Source organism: Agelaius tricolor, unplaced genomic scaffold, assembly GCF_023055355.1.
Source record: "Agelaius tricolor isolate 1412-34295 unplaced genomic scaffold, bAgeTri1.0.p SCAF_4, whole genome shotgun sequence".
Classification (NCBI taxonomy): Eukaryota; Metazoa; Chordata; class Aves; order Passeriformes; family Icteridae; genus Agelaius; species Agelaius tricolor.
Window position 1 is genome coordinate 7,303,665 of NW_027269264.1, and position 20,609 is coordinate 7,324,273.

A 20,609-nucleotide genomic window follows, 5' to 3' on the forward strand; every position below is an offset into this window, starting at 1 on the left:
TCAATAATGGTGACTGCAACAATCAGCACACCTTCAGACCAATTACTGTCTTAGGTTACAATGTAAGATGTAACCAAAAGTATGTATTCTATCACCATTTTCATAAGCTGTTAAAACCAGGTGGGGGAGTGCTCTTTATCTCTTCCATGACTCATCCCTGATAGCTCTCTCTGAGGGATATCTTCTGCTAATGGAACATCAAGGTGTCACTGCATGACTCATAAATTACATCAGCCCTTTGTGAGATGCTCTGCCCAGAGGGAGGAACCAAGCATTCCTACCTGGATATACTCTGAGGATTGGAACACCAGAGCATCCACTACTGGATTCCCAGAGTTCAAGAACTCCACAACCACCAAGGGAGCAGGACGAGACTTTACTACAGGATCACCACTTCAACAGAACCACATCCACCATTTAACTGGACTGCTATCACCACCCTGACCAACAGAGTGTCAGGTTGTATTCTGACTCTGTCAGTTTAAGCCAGTGTTTTCTGCCTTTATTTCAATTTTCCTTTTAAACTGTAGTTCTGACTTGGAATCTCTCATTGGTTCGCTATCAAACTGGTACAACTACCAACAAAATGCGCAGGTTACACCTGTTCTTACAGCACATTCAGTGCCTCCATCATCCCAGTGAAGACCAGTTCTACAAATATGTCCACCCCCAAGCCTTCCTGTCTGCTGTTTCTAATCACTGGTCAGACTGCTTGAAAAAACTACAGAGCTATAACTTCTCACCCAGTTGGAAGCTCTTCATAAGAATAAATAAATTCACTGTGAAAATGGATTTGTGATGTATTGCTGAGGGGTTGTGGAAGTCTGGAAGGGGAGTTCGAAAAACAAGGGACAAGCTCACCACATTTCCTGTGCTAGGCTGCACCATAGACCCTCCTGGAAACAGTCCCTGCCAGTAAAGCCAGACATTTCTTGACTCCAACTTCACTGTCTAGAAAAATAGAATGGGATTTGCTAACATATGAAAAGGTTCAGACACAGCAATAGGAAATCTCTACCTTGCAAACACTGAAATAAAAACAAAACCAAAACTGATAGTAAAACATACCTGACTCTGTCATTTCCCAGCATTAAAAGTGGGATACTTTCGGTATTAGTTACAAAAACTTACAAAATTAACAAAAGTTACAATAAACCCTAAGAAGTTTGCCAGATTTTTAAGTTTAAGACTAAAGATCAAAGACAGACTGAAGTTACAACAAAACTGAGCTTATTTGTTCACTTCTGCAGAAGAAACTGAGATACAGGAAACAAGGTGAATTTTTCATGCTGTTGTTGGACTAGCATGCTATATAGGGGCAAAAGCTCTTACATATGCACCAAAGACAGGCAATAATTACACAGAATAAAAGATGCTTATATAAATAATACCTCATCCCCAAAACACAGTGCATATATTTACCCAAACCACTACAGGAAATCAATTTATATCTAGAAACATTTTTCCATTAAATCCCTGTCTCTGTGGAGGAATCCCCTAGGGACCCAGTAATTTCTTTGCAGTTGTCAATAGTTCATTCACTTTGACATTAAATCTAAATTCCTTGCAGATATTGTTTAAGAGACCAGAATTTTCTCTTGCAATCTGAGAATGTGAATCCAACAGCATCAATTTCTATCCAGGCCACTTCTGCTCACAGAACTCATGCTGTTGATGAAGCATTGTACTTTTTGAGCACAAACATACCCAGAGCAATTATTAAAAACTGTCATTTTCCAACTGACATAATAAATACAAAACACAGAAACTGCCTAAACAAAATATCATTGAGGCTTAAAATGGAGGGGAGGAGAGGGAAGAAGACCTGCAACAAGAATAATGTAGTGTTTTGAATGTTTCACTGTCATTAAAAAAATAAATTGTGGTGTGTGGGATTTTTTTTTGTTTGGTTTGTTTTTTTCTTGTTTTTCTGGTTTTTTTTTTTTTTTTGGTTTTTTTTTTTTTTTTTTTTTTGTGTATGAGTGTGTGGTTTTGTAGGATTCTTTTTCTTTGTTTTCAGCAATCTGAGCACTCAGGACTTTGACAACCAGAAAAACAGGACAAAAATCTCTCCTAATTACAGATGAAACCTAATCACTGAACATGTCAAAACAGGTAATGCCGACACCACTGCTGCCCCTTCAGAACGACAGTGTCCTAAACAATTGTCTTAGAAGTAATTCTGTGATACAACAAAGAATCAAGGATTTTATTACTGCTATGGTTCCATATAAGTAATGCATCTGCTTTTGTGTGGTATGATGCCTGCTTTGATTGCAATTTGTCACCCAAAGCATACATTAATCTTAAGTGCAACCACCTCTTTAGCCATGAACAGCATTAAAAGCAGAACAGCAGCATGTTTAGCTGTCTATCAGCTTGCAGATTGCTTCACTGAAACAGCATCAGCTGGCCAGAGCACTCAGCTTTTATTTAAGCAAACCAAGACAACACCTTGGAAAATTTAACTTCAAGATGCCCAGGTACCTGAAAAGCATCTGACAAAAAACCCCAAACCAAAACGTACATGAAAGCTCACTTAAAGATCAAACTAAAATGCAGAAGTTCCAAAGTGCATTACTAACCAGAAAAAAAAGAAAAAAAGAAGCTCATGTTTCCTATCTTCTCTTCTGTCTTCCACCAAATCACACTGTACACCTCAAAGACTTTTAGACTTTTTAAAAGCTGCCGCAGGGATGCTTGCAACTTCCTGGGGCTAAAAGAGATTTCCAGTTTCCATTACCTCAGTCTTTACTTCCAAAATACGGCTGTTGGCCTTTCTTAGGTAAGTAAAAAAGATGAAGAATTCAGTAGTGATTAGAGGCTAGAAATTTATTTCTATACAAATTTTAAAAACTGCCCTTAGATTCAGTGGGCTCTTCCACAACACAAGGTTACAACAGAGGCTCTCAAATCGAATCCATTTGCATTCACAGTGCAGTCTGTGCTTCAAACCAGAAAAAAATAATTATGTCATTCAAACCTTTTTGAATAGAAGCTCTGTGGCTAATCTGGGGAAGATCATTGTTCTGGCTTCAATAATACAAGCACTGCAAGATTGCTCCTAAGGCTTCCCATGATAGAATAGAGCCTGCAAGTTCAGCAAAGATGTCCCAGGTGGAGGCTCCTTAACCAAGCTAGTTTCATGAACTCTGTGAGGGAATGTGGTCTGAAACTGTCCTCTTTCCCCATGCTAAGATTAGGGAGATGATCGATCACCTTAACAATTTATCATGCACTGAATTAATTTACAACAATAAAATAGTATCATCATGCAGTTGCACTCCCTCAGAGAGATCATCTGCTGTCACAAAGAAGGTGGTTCAGCAAAGGCACCTTCACAATGACCCCACCAGGGCAAGGCTAGAGAGCCTGCCCACATCCCCAAATAAAAGCAGAAGAGCAATCTGAATATATAAAAGGACAGAAACCTATCTTCCCAGATTTTCAATGAAAATAACCAAACAGTAGATAGAACAATATCCTCAAGCCATTACCTTGCAGGGTAATCTTTTCCATATGCCACTCTAATTTGCCTCATACCCCTTCTGAGGATGACAAAAGCAGACTGACCACAATCACGACAGGGGTTCCACCAAAGGGCAGACAGCTCAAGAGTCTGTAATTAAACTACACATGTCTACCCTTCTCCTCTATGTGCTCTGAGGTCCCGCCCCAGAAAGGACCTCCAGATGATCTTAAGTGAGTAGATTATTCCCAAAATTACAAGATGTTAATTCTTTCAGGAATTGTTTTTGTCTTAGTATTGTGTATTTTGTTATTTTGGGGTTTTTGGAGGGAAAAGAAAATGTCACATTTTATTAAGTGACAGAAGGCATCCTTTGAAAGGACAAACCCATAGGATATGGCATTGTAACATATGAAGTCATGAACACATTCACCCTAAGTCATTCCAGTAATGATACAAACTGGATTCACATCAGCAGCAGGCCAATCCTGCAGATTAGCCAATTTTTTCTGCATACTGATGAAGAGAAATTAACCAAAATAAAGGAAATGAGACAATAGAAAATTAGGAGTGTAACATCTCAACTTTTTTTTGCTAGAACTGTCATGACTGTGCTCCCAAAAACTGAATCATATGCCTTTTCCTTGCTGAACACAGGATACCTTTTTCTCTGCTGCAGATTGAGGCACTTACTCTCATTCGCAGTCACACAAAACTTTCACTTATTTTATGAAGTTGTCCTTTTCCAGAATCCTTTCCATACTTCCCTGACCTAGGTCAGTTTGCACCATTCTGTGCAATTCTCTCACTTGCTAAACCTCCTTTCCTGATTATTTCCATATTGTATCCATTCCACACCCATCTCTTGGGGAGCATTTTGTTGCTGTTTTTTCAACCCAGAACGATACCTCATCTTATATTGAAGCCTCGTACTTCTCTGAAAAGCAGAACTGTGTGAGAACTCAAAAATAGTTCTGTATGGCTTCCTCAGTTTTCTCATTTTCCTGCAGTTTGCCCTTTAAAGCCAACACATCAGTCTGCCTTCCCATTACTATCCAGCACCCCTAGAACTATTTCAGTCATTATCTAGCTTCTCCTAATGACTTCCATAAGTGTTTGCTTGTTAGGAATTGCTTAGAGATGATTGTTCCTTTGCCACTCATTAAGGCTGGAGAACCTCTTCCCACTCTCTGGGGGAAAAGTAAGCCTCTGCCTTAATGCAAGGGATGCTGGCTGGTAGATGCACATCTCTTGGGAAGTATTAGGAGCTTCTTCAACACAATGAACAGGTCAGTGTAAAAATAATCACACCAAACACACAGACATACAAAAATTGCTTTAGAGCACCATCTTCAAGAAATGAAGAAGCAGCTCCACAGTGTTTTTTTTTATTTGGTAAATACCAGAACAGGAAGATATTCCTGAAAGTGAATTTTTAATTTTTGCATTTCAAGTAAAAGAGACTTAAAGAACTAGGAAGATTCCAGAGTGATAATTCATGCAATCATCTGATTTCAACATTATCTCACTACTTTAAACTTCCAGAATCACAAGAAAATAAACAGGAAAAATACAGCTAGACACCAACTCCAGGAGAATAATGCCAGCCTGCTTAGGCTTATGAAAACAAGTCACTACAATATGGATGGTCTCTCATAGCACAACCACAATGAAGTTGCTGTCATGTGACTGTATTTTCAAAATATACACTTTCATCATACTGACATCTATAGTACCAAGTACTCCTAAAAGAAGTAATTTCAAAACAGTTTCTGAAACTCTTTTGAAATTGTTTATTTCTACTGACAGACATGAAATTTGAACTAGTTAATGAAGAGGCAGAAAAGTTCAAAGTAACCATAGATAGTTCATAATCTAAGATACATTATTAACTGTTGCCAGCACTATGTGCACATGTGTGTATAAAAGAAAGTATGGTGCATGCTTTTGTCCTCCTCTGTCTCTTCTGTTATTAGAAAGAAAAAAAAAAAAAAAGAGAGGGAGAAAAAGAGTGACAGAGCAAGGAGATGCTCATTAAAATTATTCTGAGCACTGGAATTGCAAGGGTAGTGGACAGAATTTATCTCAAAATACATTGTCATTATTATTTTGCTTATTAATTAATATAATTAAAGAATATAACAGTGGACAAAGTGGGCTTTTGTATCAGCTTTATTAATGACATAGCCAGAAGGATAGAGTGCACCCTCAGCAAATTTGCAGGTAGATATCATCCAGAGGGACCCGGAAAAGTTTGAGAAGTGGGGTCATGGGAATCTCATGAGGTTTAACAAGACCAAGAACAGGTGCTGCACCTGGGTCAGGACACTCCCAGTGTCAACACAAGCTGGGGGATGAACGAATGGACAGCAGTCCTGTGAGCAGGACTGGGGGGTGCTGCTGGGTGAGAGGCTGGACATGACCTGGCCATGGGCACTCACAGCCCAGGAAGCCAAATGTGTCCTGGGCTGCATCCAAAGCAGCGTGGGCAGCAGGGGAGGGAGGGGATTCTGCTCCACCTGGAACCCTGCATCCAGCTTTGGGGTCCCAGCACAGGGAGGACATGGACCTGATAGACTCTGTCCAGAGGAGATGTTGAGAGGGATGGAGCACCTCTCCTATAGGAAAAGGCTGAGGGAATTGGGATTGTTCAGCTGGGAAAAGAGAAGGCTGCAGGGTGACCTAATTGCAGCCTACAAGGACCTGAAGAGAGTCTTCAAGAAAGATAGAGGGACTTTTTAGAAGAGCATGTAGAGACAGGAGGAGAGGGAATGGATTCCAACTGAAAGAGAGTAGTCATATATTTAGGTCATATATTAGGAAGAAATCCTCTACTGTGAGGGTGGTGAGACACTGGCACAGGTTGCACATAGAAACTGTGGATGCTCCATCTCTGGAAGTGTTTAAGATCAGGATGGATGGGGCTTTGAGCAACCTGGTCTAGGGAAAGTGCCCCTGTCCATAGCAGAGGGCATGGAACTAGATGATCTTTAAGGTCCCTTCCAAGCCATTATATGATTATGATTCTAGCTATATCAGAAATAAGGATATTTTTCTCCAAACTATCACTTCTCAGCAGGAAAAGCACAAGAACTTAATCTCCTAAAAACTTCTAAAAAGAATTTTAATATTTGTTTCCAAGAAGAAATAACAAATTCAACACTTCATGGATCAGCAACAGAGACTCCATTTGTAAACTCCACCTTTTGTTTTAAACTCAGAAAAGTAGCAGAAGGCTGGCACTCTTCTGAAACAAGTTTGTATTTAAACATTCAGGCAATATCCTTTTGCTAGATAAAAAAAACCATCTGGATGATAACAAAGTGTCACAATTCTCTAAGCAGCTTTGAGGGGGGCCAGCCTTAAAACAAATACTTCCTTTTTACCCCACATCCACAAAACAGATGTTCAATCTTCAGGCAGAATAAACCACCACAAAATACAATAATTTGGAAAAGCTGAAGCCAAGGAAGTTCACAATTAAGCATGCCAAACCTCAAATCCCAAATTACAAAGGCACCACCTCAGTATAGATCTACATGTGCCATGACCAATGATACAAAAACAGGAGTTTAATTTAGTTTATCTGAAACAGAAATTTGCCAACTATTCCACTCACTCACAACAATACATTAGAGACTCTAAGGCAATAGCTTAACATGGTTCAGGCCACCACCAGTGCAGACACAGAAACTATTTATCAACCCCTCAAACCAGAAATAACAGTCATGCTCCTTCAGAAATATTTATGCAACATCTGCATTGGTTCAACTGACTGCTCTCCAGACACTTTCTGCAGTGCTGTATTTTGCAAAGTTAACCTGAATGAAATTTGAAAGAGCTTAGAATTAACAATAAGAAAGAATTATCTTAATGACAGGATTTAAATTCCCTATTCTCATGTCACTGCTCTTTCCCAAGGCCACAAACAAACTTATCTGATAGACAGCAATGACCCAGAAATAAGATCTTACCTTTGATCTTGTCAAAATGGAGGGGGAGCAAACCCAGTAGCTCAAGACAACAAAAATCCTGATGTTGACAAATGAAAGGGAATTACTTCTTGTCCATCATGCAAGTATCTGGTGTCCTCAGAACAATACACCCAGAATTTGTGAATCCCTGCTGTAAAATTGGGGCTGGTTACTAATTTCTTGGCATAGGTCAACAGGGCTTCCTAGTCCTCACAGTCTGCATCATGGTCCCTGCTGCTTACAGTATACCAACTTAACTGGTTGGACTTTTTGTGGAATAGTTTTTATGGATGATCAAGAAGTAACAGACTTCGCAAAATACCCTGGGAGCAGCAGCAGGCTCTGTCAGGGATGCTTAGTAGAGAACTGCAGCAGAGTACTGGGTTTTGGCCTTGGGTAGCTTATGCTGATCATTCTATGAATTCAGGATTTATAAATGTAAAGCACAATTGAAATATGCCCCGAAGGGAGAGATATGAAGAAAACACCAAGACTTCATCACCTTTCCTCTGACCCTTCCCCTTTCCATTATCAAGTGAAGTTTAAAGCAACTTAGGCTTCTGGCTATCTGAACAAGCAGGTAAATACAGAGGATTAGCTCACAGCTTGACTAATTCACTTTAAGAATTGACTTGGATTAGCTCTGAGTTGTGTTTAGCAGACAGGCTCTTAGTGCTTGCAAGAGGTCACATGAATTAAGTAGGCTGTTGTAAATTCACACCATACTTCAGTGATTATTTTGCTTCTCTGACTAAGTCCTCAATATATACAATGCCCAACAGAAACAACAAATATTCAATCAGAATATTTGGGAGATGCCACAAATTCAAGTGAAAATAGAAAGCCAGGAGGCAGAATGGAGTTGATGTAAAAACAGAACAAAACCAAAAAATCCTATCTTCTAACACATATGATGACCGAAAGGTTAGTGGCCGAGCACTATCCAGTCTGTCTCACCACTTTTTAGATAAACTCCTTTTGCATCTTTGTTGAAGAGTAAGAAATGCAAAAAACCCAACCCTATTGGACAAAAGCACAACTGAATATCAATGGATTATTCTTAAAGAAAAAAGAAAATAAGAACTAACTAGTAGTTTGCCTCCAGCTCTTCCATTGGATCTTGGTGCACATTAGCATGGGTACAAACTTTAAACAATACACACTTCAAAGCCGGCTTCAGACAGTCTTGTAACAAAAGCATAAGCCATAAAGCATTACTTGGGAACCACTAAGACTTTTTTTGTGACCACACAAATAAACTAAGAAGTTCAAGGGATCCAGGCCACAAAAGGAGAACGTACTGAAATCCACCCACAAACCAGACTTTTTAGGCATGCCACAATTGCACACACCAGCTGTGTCCATGACACCAACGCCAGAGGCCCATGCACAGCTACTCTCTTCCCTGACACACTTAGTCATGCTGGGTCTGATTTTCAGCCTCCCACTACTGAGTGGCCTCTCTTTGGTCAGCCAACCTTATACTCCCCTCTCAGGAGATCCTGCCTGGAGTGCTGCATCCATTTCTGGATCTCTTAACAGAAGAAAGAGCAAGTTCAGAGAGGACCATAGAAATGATGAGAAGGCTGAAGCACCTCTCTTATGAAGACATGCTGAGAGAGTGGGGTTGTTCAGCCTGGAGAAGTGAAGGCTCTTATAGCACCTTCCAGTACCTAAAGAGGACTCATAAAAAAAGCTGGAAAGGGACAAGGGTATGTAGTGATAGGACAGGGGGTAATTGACAAGAAAGAGGGTATGTATAAATTAATATTTGGAATAAATTATTTAGTGTGAGAGTAATGAGACACGGGAACAGGCTGCCCAGAGAAGCTGTGGATTCCTCAATCCCTGGAACTGTTCAAGGTTATGCTGCACAGCTCTTTGAGCAACCTGGTCTAGTGGAAAGTGTTCCTATCTGTGGCAGGGGTCTGGGACCTACCTGACCCTTAAGGTCCCTTCCAACCCAAATCCTTCTATAATTCTACACAAAAATGCACTATGGCATGCTGGCAGTACAGTGTTTTGGAGTAGCCCAATATCTACTACTTAGTCAGCTGCTGCCTTCAGTCTTGCAGCAGCCTTCTTCCAAGAATACTCCACTTAACCCAACAGGCAACACTGCCAGGTGAGAAGGAAGAGTAAAGCACCGTAACTTACCAAATCCTCAAAATTTCCCGCTGCAGCAACACTGGCACCCCCCTCTAGTGGAGACACAGCTAATACAAGCAGGAGATGACACTTGCAGGGTCTTGGGAAGAAAGTTAATCAAACCACAAGAGGAACAGTCAGAGGAATACACAGAGCACAGAATGACTACTGGAGCAATTGGAAGAGGCAGATGCATGGTGAGTGCACGTTCGCGTTTCCTACCAATTAGGAAATGTTACCTCATCTTGGGAGCTCCAAGAAAACTCAGTATTTCCCTCCCCCCTTTCTCACATGAAGCACAAAGGAGCACAGTGTGGCTTCTTTGCCAAAGCTCTTCCCGCACTTTTGTGCTGCTCTTCTGAGGGAAAAAGTAACTGTTTTCACACAAAAATTACACCAAAGATCCCCACAGAGATCCCCTCCTAATATTTATAGCATATTAGGAACAATTTAGAAGGAAGAACTGAAAAAGCTGTAAGCAAGTCTCTCAAACAGAACTTGGTCATAAAAATCTGTGCAACTGATGGCAAGAAACTTTGTGGAAGAGATGTTGGGGATGGAAATATGCAGGACCATGGCATAAGCCTTTGCTCAGGCACATTATTTTTAAGACATTTATGTTTTCTAAAATCTTATAATTCCCTCCTGTCATCAGATTGTCATCAGCTTGCACATCTCCCACTGAATTTTTTTCCTCTAGGCTGAACCTCCTAGGATGCTTTTGCATGTGAAACTTAGGCAATCCAAGGCAGGAAACAAAAACACACTGTACTTCTTGGAGAAGCAGGCATTAACCTATGCTATTCCTATAAACTCTTTGCAAAATTGAATAATTCTAAAGACCCATTTTTAATTCATTCATTAATAGCAGGATTGTTCTGATTATAATAATACCCTGAAGTCTCAGTCAGTTTCCAGTCCCACTAGCATGGAAATAGGACACTGTAACTACTGTAAACAAGAAAGCTAAAAGATTAGGGATGCCAACACTAATTCAGAAAAGTCTTTTTTTTGCAAGGCTTCTGTACAGGGAAATACACTGCTCTGAGGTAAAGTTTTCAGCAGTTTCATCAAAATATTTAGGAGGAGCAAAACAATCCTGAAATGTTGCTAGCTCTCAAAGCCCTATGCAGAAACCATGCCCAGGGCAGCTCAAAGATATGTGGCTCATTTCCACAGAATTGCTCTCCACATATGACACATCTTTGGGTGGGATAAAAAGGAAAAGGAAAGACAGAAAGACCAACAAACTCAATAGACATTTATAATATAGACATTTCAAGTACAAGTCACATTCAGGATGGTACTCCTTGAATGCTGGGTACCTATCCACACATCCATTTCCCTGAAGTTGTTTGTCCTGCTGCAGTATCTCAGAAAAACAATTTGGGAATTCCATTTCCTTGGCAAGAGGAATGAAGGGGCAATGACCTATTGATGCATTGGACTTGTGTCTGCAGGAATGGAACAACAAACAGGGAGACACGTGGATAGAAACAGCTGAAAATCCCAATGACTTCTTCAGTGAAAGCCCAGGCTTTGCTCCTCTACCAAATCTAATGCTTACGTGGATGGTTAACATATGCTCAAACACCACTCCTAGTACATCCCAGTGTCACTGAGGCACACAAGACATCATGCTCTTACTAGTTGGCTGGTTCATCCTGACAAGACAGAAATTCCTGTAGACATTCTCAGATGGATGCAGGAAATGTTCAGGTTATTCTCTTGTACTAATAATTTGCCAGTACAACATACAACACTTTAGCAGGGCTGTGTACACTTTTGCAAAGACACCTTCCAAGTGCAATAGTCACTGACTTGCAACAGAGCAGCAATACAGACCTTGCTGCACTTTACTCTCCTTTGGGATTGACAAACTGACCATTATCAGTCTGAATTTATGCTTCTGTATCTAACATTCCCCTCCCAATTTCCCAAGTGCTTTTTACTTCAATAATTAGTTTTATATATTCAAAGTTAGCATGCAAGTACAGAAACATGCTATGAAGTTTACTCCTATAAGCACAACCTTAGGCAAGGTAGCCAAATTTCCACTTTACATTCTACATTACATCTTCACAACCACATGAAACCCCTTCCACTGCAACTCATATGAGGACTGTACATATCTTATAAAATACTGATCCAGTCCCTCCAATCACTGAAATACTGATCCAGTCCCTACAGACAATCACTGAAAACACACCTATCACAATAGGCATTGCAACAACAACTCATTTATGCACAAAAGCACACAATTGACTTATATTAGCTGGAATATCAGTGAAAGAGCTCCAAAGCGTCCGGAGTCAGGCACACATACACACTGCCACCCTTTGCTACTTCATATTTGCTTACAAGTAACTGTGAAAATAGTAACACAACCACAAAACCTTGAAAGCTCCAGGGCCCAAGAAGCGACACAACTGTTGCAGTAAGAGATTGTAAAAAAAAAAACACAGTAGCCACGAGAAAACAGATCCCACCAAGAGAGTCAGTGAACACCTAAGGTAGACACACAAACCAAAAAAAACCAGAGCACAATAACGACCACCACAGTCCCTCCCAGTGCAAGGCAACATCTAGGGGCAAGGTGACCTTTTCCTGACACTGCCATTGGCTTGAGGTACTAACCTGAACTCCTCCCCCCAGGTCTTCTGCCACCAGCCATCCAGCTGGCAGCAGCAGGTGCCACTGACAATTTGCTTGTCCTTGATCCAAAGCAGCAGGAAGGTAGGGGTGCTCAACACCCCCTGGGTTTCTGTGCTTTGAGCTGAAGGGACAGTGAATGTTGCACTGGTGGCACCCCCAGAGCCTTCCACCCCTCCTTCAGCCCTTCCACCTCACTTGACACCAGCAACACTGATTCAGAATTGAGCAGCAAACAAACTTGAGTTTTCTTCTGCACAAGCACCGTGGCTGTGTGAGGCGTGACACCCACCCTGACACCCACATCCTGGCTGGGTGAGGCTTGCTGTCCTTCTCACATTGCAGCTCTGCAATACCATCCCAGCTCCCTTGCCCTGTCACCAGCAGCAGCTCAAGGACATTGTTTGGCAGATCTGACAACCACAACGGGTCAGAAACAGACTGCACTATCAAAGACTAAACACTTAATGAAATCCAGCAGCTACAGTCCCTTTATCAAAACCCCTTCAGAGTAGACAAAACAACACTTGCCACACTCAAAAGTTGTGTAGCTATGAAAGCTTGAGAGTTTATCAGCCTTTCTCCTTTCCTACAAACACCAACCTGAAGTATTACCACCTTAAAAACAGGTGTGACCTGTACAGCATCTCTCTTCTCTGCTTGGATTCCAGTAAGTCTTTGCTAGAGCTCATGTTCAGCTCACTGCTATTAAATAATCACCCACTTACTCAAAGAAGATACAAATTTCTCTATGCTGCAAACATTCAATATTCATCCAACATTTATTGCTGTAGCTAACTTCTTCTTAATAAAAAATGGATACTACTTTAGCTATATTTTGGGTGAGGAGGATGAAAACAATCCTCCTCAGATGGCAAAAATACTTCTAAGGAAAACTTCTGCTCCCATGAATAATGTACCAGCACCATTTCATATCTGCCATACACACCCTAAAAAGATGGAGGAGGGAGGGAAAGGGGCTTGCAATGAAAAACAGTATGCATTCCCTTTGCCAGATTTTTACCCCTCTCACAATCTCCAGCATTCTGTACAGAAAGATCTTGCCTTTGATGTCAATCCAATGCTTTCAGGCTTGCTCCTGCAAGCACTGCAATATGCAATACATTTTCTAGCTGGCAAAGAAATGGATGTATTGTATTTAGTGCCTGTTAAATTCATCCTCCTCCAAAGGTCACTGTGGCATGTAAATTCCTACAGAAAAGCCAGAATGGTTTGTAATTTGGCAACATGAGGCCCACACTGAACTAAGAATTATCATACGTGACTATCAAACTCACAGACTTTTTTTTCAGCAGTTTCAAAAATCTACTTCAGGAGGTGTTTGCCTCTTAGTCACACTAAGAAGCAAAACCAGAGAGATAATACTGGTCTCTCATATTTATCACCTTTGTATTTTTAAAAAGAAAATAAGAGGACCTCTGAATTTTATCTAGAGTATATCACATGGAAGCCAAAAAAAAAAGGCAGTTCCAATTCCTCTCAAGTTAAGTAAGTCTAAAATAAAGGTAATTCAGTTGGCACAGAAGTCTACATATAGTTCTCTGCATCATAGTATCTGTACTCCCAAAATACTTTTCCTTCTAAAAGAGATCCAGCCTCCCCACTTCTGCAACTGAAGGCATTTCTTGTGCCACTGATCCACACTGCCTACCATCACTTCAGCAGCAGACCACATTGCAATGCATGAGTGGGAAACAGTAAGGCACAACCCTTTGCTCCTGTTTCCCCAGCAGCCAGGCCATTATCCATCAAAGAGTCCAGGAGCACAAATCTTCAAGGCACTTGGAAAGCAAAACACTCTGCACACACCCCAGGCCAGAACCCTGTCCAGGCTATTTATCCTGGGAGTGGCTTGAGGAGGAGGGATGTGGTTCCCCCTCTCTGGCTGTGCTGCTGGCAGGGGCAGGCATGCCTTACCCAGACGCCTTGAACCACAGCAGCCCCGCAAGTCTGTGGCTGCTTTTGCCTGCCAGAAGCAAAGGGAGAAGATTCACTTTCTTTTTAAGAAGAAATACATCTTTACTTCTGAGGAAAAGGCACCAGTGCTCTCCTCTTTAAGTGCACTAACCTAACTGCCTACAGTATGTGGGTCAAGAAGGACCCAGATCCAGTAGGAAAGCAGGACAGGACTGAAAAAAACATGATCCACAAACTATTCCAGGCTGTGCCTATCGGGAAATTCTGGACACTTTGCACTAATCCAAGCTAGGCTATTGTTCCTCTGTAGAGAAATACAATGCCTTAACAACCTCAAAGTTGTTTGTCAAGAGTTTATAAGAGAAATGCCACGGTCACCTGAGTTGCCATGTGAGATGGGGACACACATGTACTACCCAAACCAGCACCAGCACATAAGCCCTTTTCTTTTCTGGTTGCTCAATGTTGTACAAATAGAAACAGTATTTCAACAATTAGAGACACCAGTCATTTAAAAATGAAAATTGACCCTAGAATGCAACATTCATCCAAGCAATTACCAAGATTTTGCAAGCCAGGTGTGCTGTTAATCAGCTTGGGAGTACAGAAAGTGTGTCAGGCAGTCAAGAAACACCAATGGAGATGAGAAGGAGAGGTCTGGGTACACAGAGACAGGCCCTTCTCAGAATTCTCCCCTACTTTCAACAAAAATCAAACCAAGGTACCAGACATTCAGATGTTCACCATCACATAACACCATAACAATACATCTATGAAAGTGCAAGAAAGCACAGGCAATGCTTCTACATGTTAAAAGAACTAAGCTTGAAAACATAAATGGAGAAAACCAAAATTCAAGTTCCCTGACATGTAAGTAGAACAGCAGCTCTCATTTCCTTGACAGAACTTTCTTCTGCCCTGGGAATACTTTTGTATTTCTGTCAAAGCAACCCATCAGCCTTGCACATGATCCAAAGTAATTCAGTGCCACTACAGATTTTGCCATTGACATTTATGGGCCACGGATGAAGTCTTAAGCTTCTGCTTTAGCTATGAAGAAAAACACAGGGGAGAAAACATGAAGTGTGTAAGTTTAGCCCTCATGCAGCACTGCTGAGGAGTGCCATATCTCTACGGTATCACCTTGTGACACCTGGAAAAGTCAAAACCACATCAGATGCTACATAACCCCTGCCAGCTGAAGCCACTACTGCCTCAAGTCCCTCATGATCAAACATTTCTGGAGAGCAGTGTTCTCCCTTCAAATTATCAAAACTCCTAAGGCAACAAATGAGGACCATACCTAAACTGAAAGCAATCTTAAAGAAAAGGACATGGGGAGATGGAAAAAGAAAAGACACACTTTCTTTTCTCAAAAGTTGGGTTTCTTTTCACCCTACTAAACTGACGGAAAAAATAATACAGCCCATTGTGAAAGATGAAGTAGTGAAATGCACAACATATAAAGAACTAATCCAGTAACTAAAGATGCTGGAAGGATCAAATATTGATTGCTCTATTCTTCTTTCAGTAAAACAGTTGAATGCATCTTTCTCTTGGCATTATGTGTAGCAGGATCTCTTCAAATATCCCACTTAGATGGATTTAAGCTGAATTTAAGTGTCCCTTAAATTACATGCACTTTTCTTTCTGAAAGGGAGGAAATTGCATTTGTGTAGCGAATTCTAATTTTGTGAGGGAAATAGCAGTGAAAAGGACAATTGCCGTACAGTACTGGTTACCACTCTCAAATTCTTCCACATATCCTTGAGCATTACCAAGACCATAAGTAATGGCCTCTGAAGGGTTCCCCACTCAGCCCTGATGGCAAAAGGGCTGCATTCAATTTTCTCTGCATCCATATGATACAAAAAGCCAGACACACAGCAAGAGCGCTCAGTAAGTGCTGGCAGGTCACCACCTAGAGGTGCTCAAAGCCAGCTCTTCTGACATCTGGAGAAGGCAGCTCACCTCTGAGAGTGCTCAAACTGCTGGGTATTCAAAGGGAGTATTCCTTTGGTGGTCTCCCAAAGGAATAAAGTGCTCAGAAGAATTACTTGCCTTTTAATTTAAACCTCTGAATATGAGACAGAGCAAGTTCAATATGGATAGGCCACTGAGAAACAGCAAACTCTTCATTAACGTGTTATTAAGAGCTCATCACAGTGATATCAAAGTGAATCCCATGCAAGTACAAAGCAGAGCAAAGCACTTTCTTCATCAACCTCTCCTGGATTCCCCAAATAGTTTAACTGTGTAACACTATAAGACCAAGTTAAAGTCAGATTTTTATTTTTTCCCATTTTTAAGCAGAGAAGGAGTTATATTTTAGCTACAATCTTCCAGAGCTACTGATGAAAACCACATGACCATAAAGTATTTTTGCTCACAGTGATAAGATTGTCTGTTACTCACACGTGGAGTTCACATATTAAAGCTGGGTATGCAGTGCAGCATTACTTTAATTTTGCATTTTCCATGTGGTTCATCTCAAAAGCTGTTTAACCTTTTGACCCTCAATATTTGTTTTGAAGAGCAAAGGAAGAGAAAGCAGACACCAGCCAATGTTTTCCTCTCTTCAACCAGCACCGCTACTGCTGAGTCCTCAGAACAAGGTTTTTAACAGCCAAGGGTCTAACTACTGCAGTCTGTAATAGGGAGTGATAGAGACAGCTCCACACTGATCATGCAGCAGTGCTTCCCAGTATTCCTAAGCAACATTTCCTTAGTTATTTGCCGTAGAAAAAGGAAAACAATCACCATTCATGAACAATTGTACAGGATGAGACAGCATCAAGCTATTCTGGAGCAGAACAGCATTTAATTTTGTGTGGTTAATATTTAATAAAAACAACAGTAAAACACAGGCCTATCAAGTTGCTTTGTAAGTCCGAGCCCATATCAGTTAAGGAAAAACACGCGGCACGCCTAGAGCCAGTAATAGCAAGCTGCAGGGCAGAGCTTCACTTACGCCTGTGCACAAACAGTATTGCTTCAGTCCACTGCTGAAATTGCCAGAAATATTATTTTAGTGCTGCTGTATAGCCATCCTCACACAAGAGTAACAGGCTGCACGGCACACAGCCCTGGCCGCCAAATTGAAACATGACTCTCAGACCTGAAAGTGATTCATTTTAGACCAAATGGTACAACACTGCAAACCTGAACTAGCATGCAAAAACTTTCTTTGAAAAGATAAGAGTTGCGGCAGTTCTTAGCAGCAAAAGCATTGCTGCTAAAACAATTTTGCTAAACATTGCTAAAACAATTCCCCCACACTTCGAGAAAACAAGTTGCCTACAGGGTCTCCCCCAAGTTATTTTGCCTTGAAACTTCAAAAAAACCTCAACCAAACAAAAACCCAACCAAACAAGCAAACAACAACAATTAAGAAAAAGATGTACAGAAAACCAACCCAAACCTGGAGCAAATAAGGATGGGGGAAAAAAAAAGAAGAAAGGGGGGATTTAGGCAGCTTCTAACATTCACAGACAACTGCAATCTGTGAAGGTGTGAGTTTGTTTCACAGAGATATCCCCAAGAAAATGAAATTTAGACATTCCAACATTTCTGTGATAATGCAAACTTTGCACATATTTCCATAGGAAGCAGTGTTTTGGTATCGTTCCCACTGTGGAGCTATTTTAAAAGAACATAGGAAAAGAAGTGAGAGGAAAAAACTTGGTCCCTCTGGTTCCACCTCTGTCTTCTCACTTCAGTTTGCTAACGGCTTTTGTCCTCTAGCTTCCCTCCTGCTCTCCCCGCTCCCGGTCTTTCTCTAATAAATCACACCCTTGTGCTTGTCATTCATCTTCGCCCCGTCCTTTACCTTTGTAAACATCACGGATACACCAACACTACTCCCATCGGACTTGAGCAGGCTCTTCGTCCGAAGGACTGAAGTCAGGAGAGAGAGGTGGCAACCATTTTTTATCTAGGACTTTTTCCACTGCCTTAATTTTGTATAAATAAATCCAAAGAGATTTCGGGGTGGAAGGGGTGACGAAAGGAAAGGAAAAAAAAAAAAAGGAAAAAAGAAAAGTATGAGGGCAGCCCCTAAGTAAGTCCTGTTAGTGTTCCTTAATCAAACAAGTGCCCATCACTTATTCCACGCCAGCCCCGGAGACGCTAGCCCAGCAGGAATAGCAGCCTGACCCGACGCCTCGAACTCATTCGAGCCCACCCCGGAGGAGCCCTTCGCCGGAGAGCACCCCGACAAGTCCCGCCGCCCGGCACGCCACTGCGCGCCGCGGGACGGGAGCAGGTTCGGAAACACGAGCGAAACAGGCAAAGAGAGCAGGCGAAGAGCGCCGTGGGCACAGAGCCCTCGGGCAATGGGAAGCGGGCACCTTTCCGCGGGCGAGAATGGTGGGACCCCCCGCCCCGCTCCGCCCCCGGGCCCGCCGCGCCGCGCCGCGCTGCGCTTACCTGCGGGGGCTGCGCGGGCGCGGCTGGAGGGAGCGCGGCGCCGCCGCCGCCGGCGCACACAGAGGGAGGCAGGGAGGGAGGGAGGAGGGGAGAGAAGGAGGGAGGAATGAGGGGTGGGACGGGGAGGGACGGGACAGAGCAGAGGAGAGCGGAGAGGGACGGGGAGGGACGGGACAGAGAAGAGGAGAGCGGAGCGGAGAGGGACGGGACAGAGCAGAGCGGAGAGGGACGGGACGGGACGGGACGGGACGGAGAGGGGAGGGGACGGGACGGGACGGGACGGGACGGCCTCCCTCCCTCCGCCCCCGCTCCGCCTGCGCGCCTCCGCGGGCGGGGCCCAGGTGTGCCCGCCCCGCCCGGCCCGGCCCGGCCCGGCCCGGCCCGCGGAGCCCACGCGTGCCCGGCCTGCGCACTCGGTCTGTGACAGAGCCCGGCCGGCCGCGGAGGCTGCCTCGGGCACGTGCGGTGGGGCTGGGGCTGCGCGGCGGTGGAATGCAGGTGTTTCTGGAACAGCCACAGTTCTCGTCCCGTGAAACTTTCGAGTCTCCTGCCGATGTGGGCAAGAGGCGTTTGGGAGCCCCAGTCAAGGAATAGTCAATTTACAGGCTCACCAAGCACTCGTCCTTGGAAAGGGACAGGGTTGCACAACAGATACTTTTCCAGATAAGAAGAACTATTTTATTATACAAAACCAGGTTCAAAGTGCTTCTTCTTCCTCACCTCCTGCCCTCCATAAGTTTTTAGTGTGCAATAGCCAGATTTCATTGGATTTATTCATTCTAGAGGCCACTTTTGCATGTACTTGCATCAAGTGAAAAGGCATATGTTGCACAACACTTAGAGTTCAGTAGCTGAAATGGCTAAGCATTTCTAACCCCTGTAGTGAGATTTCTAGGGAGGTTACCTACAGCTATGCAAGCCATCAGTGCCTCCAGCAGCACAAAAGCCTATCATGAAGCACCAAGACCACTAAAAGCACTCGTATTTCTTAAGGAACCAGAAAGCAGCAGAGACAATTCTCTGATGTTTGCTTGTGTGGCATCCACAAAGTGATGACACTGTCTGCTATAGCTACTGGCAATATCTGCTGCACCACAGGTATGGTTATTAACAAAGGTTTTGGCACCAGTGAGAGCAGGTCTCTTGCTGTCATGGCTGGGGAGATGCTTTCTCTGTAGGAAGTTGTCACCACACAGACCTTGTTTTTGTACTCAGCATTGTAATTTTGCTCTGAAACTAGACTTGAACATGCTGAAAAGTTTTGGTAAGTACTCAGCAGGCTATTAATTTTGGAATGTGCTAGATTTCATCTTCTACCTGTTCAAAGCAAGCTACCAAGTGTTTGCAAGAGGTGACCAAAAAGCATGTTCTATTACAAGCTCTAATAGATTGTTTAGCCTCTATACACCAATTATGGTGACAGGTCTTAGTAGTTTTCTCACCTATGCACAGGCCACATCCGGGCTGGACAACTCCAGTCATGAAACAATGTGGTTAAACTGCATGTGTCCTCTCCTGATGGCAGAAAAAGGGTGACATACATGAGTCACTGATTAGAAAGCAGGTCTTCAGATTGCAGAATTGATTATTCCAGTCTTGTGGCAGTGTATCTGCTGTAGCTTCATTATAAACCAGATTTATTCATCATTTTGGGACACAAACTGGCTGTACATGTCTACAGAATCTGTCCTGTCCTCAGCCAGTTGCCCAGATACCACTATAAGAGCCAAGATTAACTTGAAAGCAATCAAAGCTTTGAGCAAAGGGTGATCTGATAAGATTTACCCATCTCTGTAGGTGGGACTTACAACCTCAGGCATGCAGGAGTCTTTTTCAGTAGGACAGTACTTGCTGCTAAGAGCTACTACATCTGCACATTGGAAATCACCACTGCTTAGCATCCCTATGGTTACTCAAAAAGTGCTGGTTAGGATGTCCTCTGCAGCAACTCTAGCTACTGACCCCTGAAAGAAAATAGCAGAAAATAGCATCCCGAGCTC

The 20,609-nt window shown here is 42.6% G+C and overlaps 1 protein-coding gene across 2 annotated transcripts in view; it reads right to left on the reverse strand.

Moving 5' to 3' along the window:
• The window catches only part of LPAR1 (lysophosphatidic acid receptor 1), a 72,878-nt gene extending 54,013 nt beyond the window's left edge, over nt 1–18,865 (reverse strand). The window contains exon 1 of one of the 2 annotated variants that reach the window (XM_071424479.1): nt 18,610–18,865. The gene's annotated coding sequence lies outside the window, so the exon portion shown is untranslated. Of the gene's footprint in view, nt 1–18,010; nt 18,362–18,609 lie in introns of those variants that run through there. The other variant, XM_071424480.1, reaches the window with a different exon arrangement.
• Between the last annotated feature and the right edge of the window lie 1,744 nt (nt 18,866–20,609).